This window comes from Anas platyrhynchos, chromosome 1, assembly GCF_047663525.1.
Source record: "Anas platyrhynchos isolate ZD024472 breed Pekin duck chromosome 1, IASCAAS_PekinDuck_T2T, whole genome shotgun sequence".
NCBI lineage: Eukaryota > Metazoa > Chordata > Aves > Anseriformes > Anatidae > Anas > Anas platyrhynchos.
In genome coordinates this window covers 78736360-78748737 of record NC_092587.1, presented here as the reverse complement: position 1 = coordinate 78748737, position 12378 = coordinate 78736360, and the positions used below count along the sequence as shown (strand labels likewise).

At 38.7% G+C, this 12378-nt stretch overlaps 1 protein-coding gene across 1 annotated transcript in view; it reads left to right on the top strand.

Annotated features, from left to right (window-relative positions):
- LOC101801434 (potassium voltage-gated channel subfamily A member 5) overlaps positions 1 to 9484 on the top strand; it is a 41692-nt gene extending 32208 nt beyond the window's left edge. Inside the window, exons 2-3 of the mRNA XM_072042555.1 lie at positions 7602 to 7656; positions 8300 to 9484. The gene's annotated coding sequence lies outside the window, so the exon portion shown is untranslated. The remainder of the gene's footprint in view (positions 1 to 7601; positions 7657 to 8299) is intronic.
- The last annotated feature ends 2894 nt before the right edge of the window (positions 9485 to 12378 follow it).

Sequence of the window (12378 nt, the reverse complement as noted above, 5' to 3'; positions counted from 1 at the left end):
AAAACACTACTTTCCTGTGCTACTTTTTGAACTGAATGCTATGAGACCTGTCTCTGCCATTTTGGAGTCTAATCCAGGCAGATTCTAATCTGGCATAAACTAGCCTAATTTCTTTTACATTACTGGAGCTCTTCTGGTTTATACCCATTGAGGACCTGAAAGCTCAGCTGCATTTATCTGAAACTGATTTATATGAACCACATCCTTTTAAAAGAAGCTGTTCTTTGTATCCTCTTTAGAAACAGGGAAAAAAGAAAAGAAGAAGAAGAAAAAAAAAAGCAAGCAAGCAAGAAAAGAGTAATTTGGCTTGGGGAGCTTGTAGGTTGATGCAAACCTCAGGCCTCTAAGTGGTGGGCTTCCACCCTTGTCATGTGGATGTTCAACTGCTTTTCAACTACATTTTCTATTCTATTCTATTCTTTTATTTATTTATTTATTTATTTATTTATTTATTTATTTATTTTTTGTAGTGAGCAGATCTAGTGAGGTGCTTGATTATGTGCTTAAGTGTATCCCTAGCTGACATGAACAGACTACACATATGCACATGTGGAGGCAGAATTAATCTTTTTTATGGATAGTTTTGAGTGTTTGAAAATAGACTGATTTCAGAGTGAACTTATCAAAGTTCTATGGGCTATGAGCATTCATAGATATTAAAATAATTCAGAGCAAGGACATGAAAACCTCCAATGTCTTTTCCGCTTTGAGAAGATTCAGCTTTTTTTGGCATATTTGTTAGAAGATGTGCATTGGCAGGAGGAACTTGAGGCCGTTATACAAGAGTAGATTTTGCTGCCATAATATTCCTTTTGGACTCCTGAATTTAGGGAAGTTGATGCAAAATTTTCTGATAGTTTCAGTGGGTTGTGAACATATCCTTGTTCCATCAAATATAGTAATTTACAAAGCAGTCAAAGAGGAAAAGACATTTCTCATTCTTGTATATTTAATTCTGTATGCCAAGCCTGTGTTTCAGATTTAAAATCATACACAATGAAAAGTGTACAATTTAAATACAATGAAGTATGAATCAATTCAATCTTGTTACTTTGTGGGATATTTGTAAGTGGAAAAAGGCAATGAGACTTCCAGTGAGATGTCTGAGGACCGTAAGAAATGACATTGGTCATGATCATAGCATTATAGAATCACAGACTCATAGAACGGTGTGGGTTGGAAAGGACCTTCAAGTTAATCTAGTTTCAATACCACTGCCATGGGAAGGAGCATCTCCCACTAGATCAAGTTGCTCAAAAGCCACATCAAACCTGGCCTGGAACACTTCCAGGGATGGGGCATCCACAACTCTTCTGAACAACCTGCTCCAGTGACTCACGACCTCCAGAGTAAAGAATTTCTTCCCAATATCTACTATAAATCTACCCCTTTTTGTTTAAAAACATTACTCCTTGTCCCATCGCTATACTCCTGGACAAAGGGTCCCTCCCCAGCTTTCCTGTAGACCCTCTTTGCATACTGGAAGGACACTATAAGGTCTTCCTGGAGACTTGTATTCTCTAGACTTGTATTCTCAGAAAAACCCAAACTCTCTCAGCCTGTTTTCATAGGAGACACATTCCAGTCTTCTGGTCATCCTTGTTGCCCTCTTCTGTACTCATTTCAACAGGTCTGTGTCTTTCTCAGGTTGGGGATCCAAGAGCTGAACACGGCACGCATGGTGGGGTCTCACGAGAGCAGGGTAGAGAGAGAGAATCACCTCCCTCACCCTGCTGGCCATGCTTTTGATGCAGCCCATGATACATTTGGCTTTCTGGGCTGTGAGTACACATTGCTGGCTCTTGTTGAGCTTCTCATCAACCAACACCCTGAAGTCTTTGTCCTCAGGACTGCATTAATATTTTCTCCATTTTACCCCAGAATGACAGTTGACTCTTCTTACATCTGGGAGATATAGTATGCATATATAGATGTCTCCAGTCAGTAACAAGATATAATCTTTTAAACAAAGAAGTGGGACTCGCAATCAGGATTACTAGTTATAGGACATCTGCCTTCATTTGTCACATTTCATATAAGACATATTTGCCAAAAAGCGTGTTTGTTAATTTATTTCTAACTGCTCTTCATCATTATTAGAGGATGGAAAGTGAGTTTTGACTTCCTGGAGGGACTTGTTTTCTTCATGAATTACTTTGATTACTTTGAAAGGCAACAGACTTTCTCTTCATTCCTTTTCTTACTTGATTCTTCTGAAAAAAATGCTACCAACACAGTCACTGTTTACAGTGTCCACTGCTCCCTGTTCTCACAATCCAAAGATAAGACTTTTACAATTTCTTTACTGCTATTTTTTTGCAGAATTCTGACAAATGCATAGCATTGTTATATATGTGCAGTAAAACAAAATAAAACAAAACCACAACAAAACACAGGACTTTACATCTAATTCATGTTATGGTAAAACTAACAAATAACAAACTAAACAGAAAACTTGAAAAAGAATCAGTTACCATAGTGTGGAACCTTTATTTCAAGATGTCCCTAACATTTGACTGAGGCTAAGAGGATGAATTCTGCTTCTACCATTCCTCCTTAAGTACCTTCCATGGGAAGAGTAAATTTTGGTTTGCTTTAGTAGAGAAGTTCTTGTATAAGGAAGAAAATAGTAAGGGGGTTCAAGCAGAGGATAGCAAGAAAGTGGGAACAGTTTGAAGAGTTATAGTCATGTGGGCTGCACTAGTAGGAGTTATACTTCTAGGTGAATAGATATTTCCGTAGCAGACTTGAAAGCCTGTGATGCTGCATTCCACAATTACAGCACATAGGTAGCTGAATTGGTATTACTCTTCTGTACTGTTCTTAGGAGGTTTTCAGAATTATTTACACTTTGGGCTGGGATGAAAAGCTAAGATGGCAAATATTTTCAAGGTTTAAAAAGCTGTCATTTCATACTCAGCTTTTAATTTACAATAAAAATTCGACTAAGATGAAAAGAAAATATCTTTGACCTGAAAAAGGGACTTTGCTTAGAAATTGTCAGGGAAAATGTGAATATGAATTAACATTTGACAACAACACAATAACCCTTTATAGAAGGTTTCAAAAAACTAACCTTGTTCATGACAAAAAAGAAAAAAAAAAATCTAAAAAGTCCTTTGACATTGCCTAACAAGCTCTCAGCTCTGAGCCTAGTCTTTGAGCTGACAATTACAGTAAAAAAAATTCAAGGTAGACAGGAAACACAACAGAAAGGTCTCTTGGTGAGAGGAAAAGTGATAGATTGAAATCCACAGAGGTGACAGTGATGCAAAGACCTAACTACCATGGGATGTTTAATCATGGGATTCAGATCCACAGATTTGATTGTGTTTTTGCAGCACAGAAACCTTGCATAGCACATGCACTTAATGTGCCCAGATAAATCTGCCAACATTCCACTGAACACTGAGCTCATTCATTATTACTGCTGATTTTTTAGGAGGCAAGATGAGCGAAATCAACATCCATCTCCAACAGATGGGATGAGAGAAGGGCAGCTGCAGGCATGCAGTGCACTACATAAGGCATACATGTGCACGTGGGATCCTCTGCCCTCAGCGCACTGGCATCTCCAATAAACAGACAGCAGGAAAACACAATTATCTGAATTAACTGTCACTCCACAAATCCCTTTACTTTGTACTGCCCAGTTGGAAAAAACAGACAGGACTGAGGGAACACTCAGAAGAGTACAGAGGTGCGATTTGTCATGTGGTGGCAAGGGCAGCTATGGAAAGAGAGTGTTACTGTCCATGTGAGAAGAACAAAGACATGAGTTTCCTGCCATTTCTTTTTTTGTTCTTGGTATCTCCTTTTATTTTTTTTTACCTTTGGGGTTGAAAAGCTGGTAAATAAAATTAGAGCACAGACATGCAGAAAATAAGATGTAGTGGAAATGTGTAAACAAATTACTAGGACAAAACAGTGCCTGTCAGTACATTAACAGCACTGTGGGGGAAGGACAGTTGGGGCAGGCCTCGAGGCATTTTTGCCTGGGTACAGCAGATGCAGACAGAAAATACTAATGCAGATCTGCTCTCATCTCTGTTCAATGAGCATAGATAAACTGAGGATGGGCAAGAAGCATAAGGAGCTTGATGTGTTTTGTTTTGTTTTGTTTTTTTTTTCATGCTTTCTGCCCCTCACCCACACACTTAAACCATCTTGGAATTCCACAATTCTGAAAGGATCTCAGCTGTCATTTCTCTGTCTCTTATGCCTGCACACACACACTTTCTAACCCTGTAGGTCAAAAATAGGACATTAGGAGTCCTCTTAGGATGAGAAATCCAGTAATGACCAGCAAGTTTTGTTAATGACAGGGTGGGGGTACTTTTGGATGGGGTGTTGTTGATTTAAAATGTTTGAGATTTTTGACAAAGCCCCTGTCTGCCCAATATGGAAACCTGTCTTTAGAATGCTCTGCAGTACAATAAACTCTTATCTTTGAGAGCTCTACATGAGAAAGGGGTCATAGAAGAATAAAATTAGCTCGCATTAAACAAAAAAAATAAAAATCACGACAAACCCTCCACCTTTCTGGTTGCTGGTAGAATCTCTGCTTCCTCCTACACAGCCCCAGCTGGAGAGCCTTTCTTTGCAGCAAGAGCTACTCTTCTCGTGCCAGTCTCTTTTCACTCACTGCTCCCCCTCTCCCTGCATTCCTCATAGGTAAAGCAGCAAACCTGGCTCCTGAAGGATGCCCCAGTTATTTAACATGAGGAAGACTGGGGGAGGGGAATATTTGGTGTTAGATGAGGTCACTGCAGAGGTTAACAGGTTCAGTTCTGCAGTGAACATCTTATTTCTCTTTCAGGTTGGTGTATAGTCTCATCTCATCCAGCCCCTGAACATATTTCATCCATAAAATCAGAACAAAGGAGCTCTTACTCATATGCTTCCAGGTTTAAAAATACCTTTCAAGTTATAGCTGACCCTAGTCTTTCAGTCACTGAGATTTGTATCAATGTATTAATAATTAATTAATGTATTATTAATGTATTAATAATTAATTAAAGTATTAATGGATTGTGAGGCATGTGACGATATAGGAGCTTTGTTGTGTGTGACTGGCAAATTCTGGGACTCTTTGGCAGCAGAAGGATGAGTGTTGCTGCAAAGGGGCCCTCTGGTGAGAGCAACCCCTTATTCCTTTCTCTGCTGTCCAGGGGAAGAGGCACTACATATCTCATTGAACCGTGTTAAATCCTGGCTGAGTCTAGGGCCCTTCTTTTCTTTCCACATTAGGTAAAGCTTGAAGTAGTTTTTTGGGAAGGAAAAGGGGGCTATGAGATGGAGGAATTCATTTCCTTCTGGTAACCCAGGGGCCTGCCCTATTCCCACACATCACTGGAATACATGACAGCATGGAAGTTAGCTGCAGCTGCATCTCCCTCTCTTGAACCAGGTGTGTATGCCCATAGTTAATGGTGTGTGAACCTCCCCTCTTGCTTAGGAAGCACAGCAGAGGAGTTGCTCTTGTGCCATGGGGAAGGTTTGCAGCTTGAACAGTGACTCGGAAGCTCTGGTGAGACTTCTAGAAGAGAAGGATCAGGGAATGAAGAATAAGCTAAATAGCTTTTCAGGGCTGAAGGAGTAGTAGTAGCTTCAGCACTACTTATACATAGCTAAGTTTTATTTTATAAATGGATTAGAGTTATTCTTCAGCTTCACAGAGGTTATAGACCTCTCAGAAAGGTAACCAGCAATTGAGATTTTCTTAAACAATATCACTCACTGAAAAAAGAAATGCAAAATGACATTTTGAAGAGAGCAGTCTCCTAAGGTGCAGAGTAGAAAGCTGACCAAATTACCAGTTATCTTTCATTTACTTTTGCATGAGTACTTAAAATCTGTTTTTCTTCACATGCTTCTGTGATACAGCTTTATGTAGAGCTGGAGGTTATAATGATTTTTTAACATAGAATTTCAGGCAGCTGTGCAGGAGGAGAGTTATTGTAGCAATTTGGAAAGGTCTTTGAGATTTTATAATTTGTGTGTATCAGCAACAGAAGGAGACTTACAAGACTTAGGTGGGCAGGCCCATATCATAGCTATCAAGTTACAAATAGAAGCTCCTTCAAGGTTTACAGTTCTCTGCAAGAGTTTGGAGATGAGATATCCATATAAATGACTAATCAGAGAGTCACAAAGAAGACTGTGAGAAAAAATTCCATCTGACAGTGAAGAATTCTCATACAAGAAACCAGAACAATATTTTATTAATTACAGTTTACCATAATTAATTATCCTGATATGCTGTGAGTTTTTTTTCAACTCCTCCTTTTCTTTTTAAGTTCAGGGTGAAAGTCAAATAAAGTGTAAGAGCAAGCCCTTTCCTGATTACAGAAATAATTGGTTTTGTGCAATGGTGCATTATGAGAAAGGTATACTAGAAACAAAACTCTCATTAGAGCCCCTGCAATGCCATGTCTTCTTCTAATGTGCATACCTGGGCCTCCCTGGCACTGCCAGGCTGTGGCAGTAGAGAATTCCCGGGCTCAGCACCCCATGCGGGGGAGCTTCTGGGTTGCTTAGCCTTTGCTTGATTTTTTCCATCCCCTTCATATTTCACAAGTGTGAGATGAAAGTAGTCTACTCCCTGCATGTACTTGGTATTATGCATAGAGGAAAGAATAAAAAATCTTTAAACATCAAGGGACATTTTTTTTTCCATGTATTTTTTTTTCAGAGTGCTCTGTGAAACCGCCACTCACAGGGTAGTGTCCTTTAGAAATCTTCACAAATAAAGCTTCTGCTGAAAACCTTTAAAATAAAAACAACCCTAAAGATAATGAGTCCAACTGTTTATAGCTGAGCATACTTTTCCTGACTTTAAATGAGGTTTTGTTAAACCAGGTTTGGCATGTTGGAAAAGAAAATTTTAATAGCAAAATTATTTAAATGTTCAGCTTTTTAAAGTCTAAAAGATTTTAATGCACCAAGATGCACTCCACTACATTTAAATAAAGGCAGTTTCTGTCACTTACTGCTAATCATCTAATAGGTTTCTATTTGGAATATGAACAAGAGCTTATGGGAAAAAAAGAGAAAGGGAAAGAAAGGACAACAGTTAATGCTAGTTTTAACAACTAGCAATCCAGGTTAGTATAGGTGAGTAAATGTAACACTTAGCTAAAATTCTGACTTCTTTTACTCTGTCCATATAAATTGTTGGTAAGACAAATATCTTGTCTTCCACTTTTATGAACACTTACTCTGTTATAGTGGTGTATGTGGTGTAGAACTCCACAATGAGAATTGCCATTCTCCAGATTTGCATCGGTGCAAGTAGGATTAAAAGTTCCTCCTTGCAACCTTCCTTACTCATGACATGAAGAGATTCCAAGCATAAAATCTAGCTAATTATCTCTTGACCCACCCTCCAAAAATTAAGCTCAGGCCTAAAAGGATTTACTTGAGGTTGTCTAGTTTAGAAATCAATCATTTTTATTACCGTTTTCGCATAGTTCAGGGTGGGAAAAAGAGAAAGTCTTTAAAAAGTCATTTTCTTTTGGACCATAGTCTAAATAAGCATGTAAAGCAGAAAGGCATGAAAGAGTATGGATGGGATAATAATAGATTTCTTTCCCTTTAAGACTGAAGGCCAAGAAGTTGGGATAGCTGACAAGGAAGTGAATCAGGTGGAATGAGGTAAGAATATTCTCTTGTTATCCCCTTGGACACAAAGACATGGCAGGTCTATCTTGAAGAAACTTTGGCTAAATTTAAGCTATTTTCAGGCTGTATAACACTTCCTTTTTTCTCTGTGTAGTAGCAAGAAATAAAGGTAGAAGGATCCAGTTTTGCAAATGGATGCACTGAATTCCTGAACAGAAAGGTTGCTCTAAAATTAGCTAATAAAAGATACGATAAAGTATAAAGAAGATAGAAAGCCTTGGAGAAAATGGGTTTATAGAAGGTTGTAAACTGGGGTAGAAAGTAATAGCAAATAACTTTAAAAAGTAATTGAAATCCCCAAATTTCAGCCCAGTGAACCACACTGAATCATAGGTTTCTCTCATAGAGAATGGTCAAGCACCCAAACTGTCAATTTTAAAAATAAGCAACATTTGTTTTGTTATATGAGCAATAGATACTGGTATAAAGCCAATGAAATCCATTCTCTCAGCTTGCTAGCATAAAAATAGCGTGGGCTTGTGGCTGTCTTAAAAGACAACAAGCAGACTGTTGAGTCAGCCTTACTTTTTCCTGTAATTGACACCAAAGGTGTAGAATAGTTGTATTAAAGTTGATGTCTAAGTCTCATAGAATCACATACTTTTTGTTTGGGAAGGTCCTCTGGAGGTCTGGATTTCAGCTGCAAAACACGACTCCTGTCAATGCTAGATCACATCTGTGTCAGCTGCCTCTACCCATGTCTTGAAAACCGCCATGGGTGGAATTTCAATCAACAGTTTGGGTTACATGCTCTAGGGCTACATTTGATCTCGGTGAAACACTTAATGACCAGTTTGAACCTCCCAAGATTTATGTAGAAATGGGGTGATGTGAAAATCACACTGGATGTCTGTTTGTTTGTTTGTTTGTTTTGTTTGTTTGTACTTTATTCAATCCTGTGGTTTAAGACTGCTATTCCAAACACTGTAGAAATTCACTGTTTTCTGTAGCATAAAGCTATTTCAAATTAATTTCCAACCATGCCGTCGTAGTCATCGCCTCTTTCATGAGATGCTCTAAATCTCATGGTCTCACTGCTTTACACTGCAAATATGGTCACTGAAAAAATGCATGCAAGAGAAGTGGAAGGTAGGAAAATTTGTAGCAACTGGGTTTTCAAAACCAGTCTCCTCAACACCTCTCTTGGGCACAAAGCCTGTGTCCTACAAAGAACTACTGACCTACAAAGAACTTTGTGGGTCTTTATGTAAACACAAAGAAAAACCCAGAACTGTCCATTCATTAGCTTGCATATTTTCAGTGAAACTACCTGTTACTTATTTCAAACATTACCTTGTGTCAATGAGTAGTCAGAAGTTGAGCTGTAACATTCACAGGATCTGCCTACTTAAAGGCCTCACATAGGTGTTGGTAAATATTTAATTATACTTTATCTAGCTAGTGCACTCTGTCTTGTATTCCATTCATCTGCAATAGTAGCCTCCTGGCTTTTGTAATTTTTACTTTCAGGGTAAAATTAAAATGAGAAAAAAGCCAACAAGATCTAACAGAGAGCTGCATGTACAACGCTGAGATTTATCACAGTGGACTATGTTGACAATTAATGCTGACAATATTATCTTTCTTTCACAAGGTAGACTGATTTCATCAGACTTTTCCTTTCCTCAGTAAAGTACCTGAATTCAAGTGATATTAGTATCTCTGAACTAGACTCTGCTGATAATATCTCAAAACAAAAACCATACCATGTGCAGGAAGTTTCTGTAAAACTTTTGTCTCAAGCAGCCATGCTATTCACAGAATTTTTTTCATGATTCTTCCTGAATGAAATTGCAAATAAACAGCTTCACTCAAGGGCCACATTACAAAGTATTCACTTTTTAAGTGAGTCTAGAAATAGTATATAGATTCCAGCTTCATTCTGGTCCTGGGTTGGGTGGGTGCAGGAACCCTGCCTCAGGCAAGGTGTTGGGGGAGGCACTTGGGGACCTTGTGAGCCCAATGCTGGGACCCTGGCCTGATGGGGAAAGACCCAGAGGGAGAGGGCAGTGCAGAGAAGCAGTGGCACAGGGAGTTGGAGTGGCCAGCACAGAGGAGCTTAGTTGAGGCATGGCTGCTTCAGCCAGGCTGTCCTTGTTTTAGCTGGGAAACATGTAATTTTCCTCCAAGTAGATGGTATGATGCTGCGTTTCAGATTTAGGATGAGAATAATGTTGATAACATATGGATGTTTTAGTTGTTGTTGAGCAGTACTTATGCAGGGTCAAGGCATTTTCAGTTTTGCATGCTGCCCTGCCATTGAGGAATCTGGGGGTACACAAGAATCTGGGAGCAGACAGTCAGAACAGCTGATCAAAGGGATATCCCATACCATATGGCATCATGCTGAACAACAAATGTGGGGGAAGTTGGCTGAGGGGAATGCCACTGCTCGGGGTCTGACTGGGCATCTGTGAGCAGGTGGTGAGCAATTGCATTGTGCATCACTTGCTTTGCATGTTCTATTATTATTATTATAATTGCTAACATTATTGCATTTTTATTTTATTATTTTACTATTTTCCTTTCATTTTACTGTCTTATTAAACTGTCTTTATCTCAACCCACGAGCTTTTATTTTTTTTTTGGTCCCAATTCTCTCCTTCATCCCACTGGGGTTTGGGACAGGGGGAGCAAAAATACACAAAGCAAACAATTGTGTGGTACTTAGCTGCATGCTGGGTTAAACCACAACAGAGACACACCACAGCATTTGTGATTTACAGCACAGACTGTCACAGGAAGAATTTCTTCTTTCTCCTGCTGTGCATTGCAGCATAAAAATCTTTTATATACAGACACATTTTCTGTCACTTGGGAAATTTTCACTTCTCATATTTTGATATTTTTTGCTTTTGTCCAAAATTTATAACAGAAGAAAAATACTTGATGAAAAGCAAGTATAAGTGAAAGCTCAAACTGAAATGTTTTGTAAACTAGCAATTTTTGCCATAACTGAAATGAGATGCAGTGTCTTTAACAGAATGTGAATGAAGTTATGCTTACACTTAAACAAAATTATTTGTATCAAGTGTTACAGAAATCAGATAACAAAATGAAACAAAATTTTGCTCTTATATTGGATGAAACTTCTCTGTTTGTCCAAATCATGTTATCCAGCAGAAAGTTGTTCTGATTTTTTCTCCCAGGTCTTCTTATGTTTAAAATTGCATGAGACATCTCTCATTTGCCAGGAAACTGAAGTCTGAGAAAACTACAGTGATAATCAAGACAGAAACTGAGAGTAGAAAATATCTGCATTGATTCTACCATGGAAGATGATCTGGTCTGATGTGTGTGGTCAGCTCTCTGTCATTCATATACAAGATCCCTGTAAGCCTGTTTGTAGTCTTTCCTCTGTCCTTGTAGTCTCAAAGAGCCTCCAGCAATTTCTTGGGAACCATAAGGAAAACAGGTCCTGCGCTGAATGTGCCAATCTTTCTCTCTGCTGGAGTGATGTGGAAATACGAAGAATAATCTGTGAGGAGAGAAATCTCATATTTCTAATTTCTGTTCTGGGAATAACGTCGTTCCCTTCCAGTGGTACAACTTCCCAGATACCCTAAATTAGCGTGCATAAACATCCCATATTTCAAAGTGTGTTTGTCTATGTAATAATATATAGAGAAAAATATAAAAGAGCTCAGACTTGTGGTAAAATTAAGACTAATGAATAGGATTAAAAATTACCAGCCCTACTGAGCTAACAGATCTGCTATGCTTCAGCCTAATACTACAGCCCTTGCATATTCACAGAAAGCTTAATGCAGGATAATGCAGTATTTGAAATCTTTTTTGATATTTCAGATACTACAGAACATAACTAAGGGAAATAATTCAATTTCCTATACGTGGCATTGATCCATTTGCAATAGATAACAAAGCTTATATTAAGCTCTTACAGGTCAGAAGAATCTTGATCACAAAATAAGCAACAGAAATGCCCTTATCATCCATACATGAGATAAAACAATGTGATTGCATCTCATTCTCTTATGTAGGCTAAGATAAGAACTGTCTGCCACCAGGACAGTGTTCTGGTACTGAACAATATTTATGCAGACACTACTATCTGCAGAAGCTCCTTCCTTCCCAAAACCCTAGCATGTGAAGCTTTAGTAAATTAGGAAATTAGGTAAGATTTTCTACCCTAACAAATAAATTCCTTCTTAATGTCCTCCAAAATATTTATTTTTTTTATTTTTTTTTTTAATTTTTGATTGTAGTTATTTATCCTTTCTTCTTAAAAATGGAGGGAAAAATATATTATTCTTTTTTGGTCCACATAATCACAGAATTTCTAGGTTGGAAGAGACCTCAAGATCATCGAGTCCAACCTCTGACCTAACGCTAACAGTCCCCACTAAACCATATCCCTAAGCTCTACATCTAAACGTCTTTTAAAGACTTCCAGGGATGATGACTCCACCACTTTCCTGGGCAGCCTGTTCCACTGTCTAACAACCCTTTCGGTAAAGAAGTTCTTCCTAACATCCAACCTAAAACTCCCCTGGAGCAACTTAAGCCCATTCCCCCTCATCCTGTCACCAGGCACGTGGGAGAATAGACCAACCCCCACCTCGCTACAGCCTCCTTCAAGGTATCTGTAGAGAGCAATAAGGTCGCCCCTGAGCCTCCCCTTCTCCAGGCTGAACAAGCTCAGCTCCCTCAGCCGCTCCTCGTAGGACTTGTTCT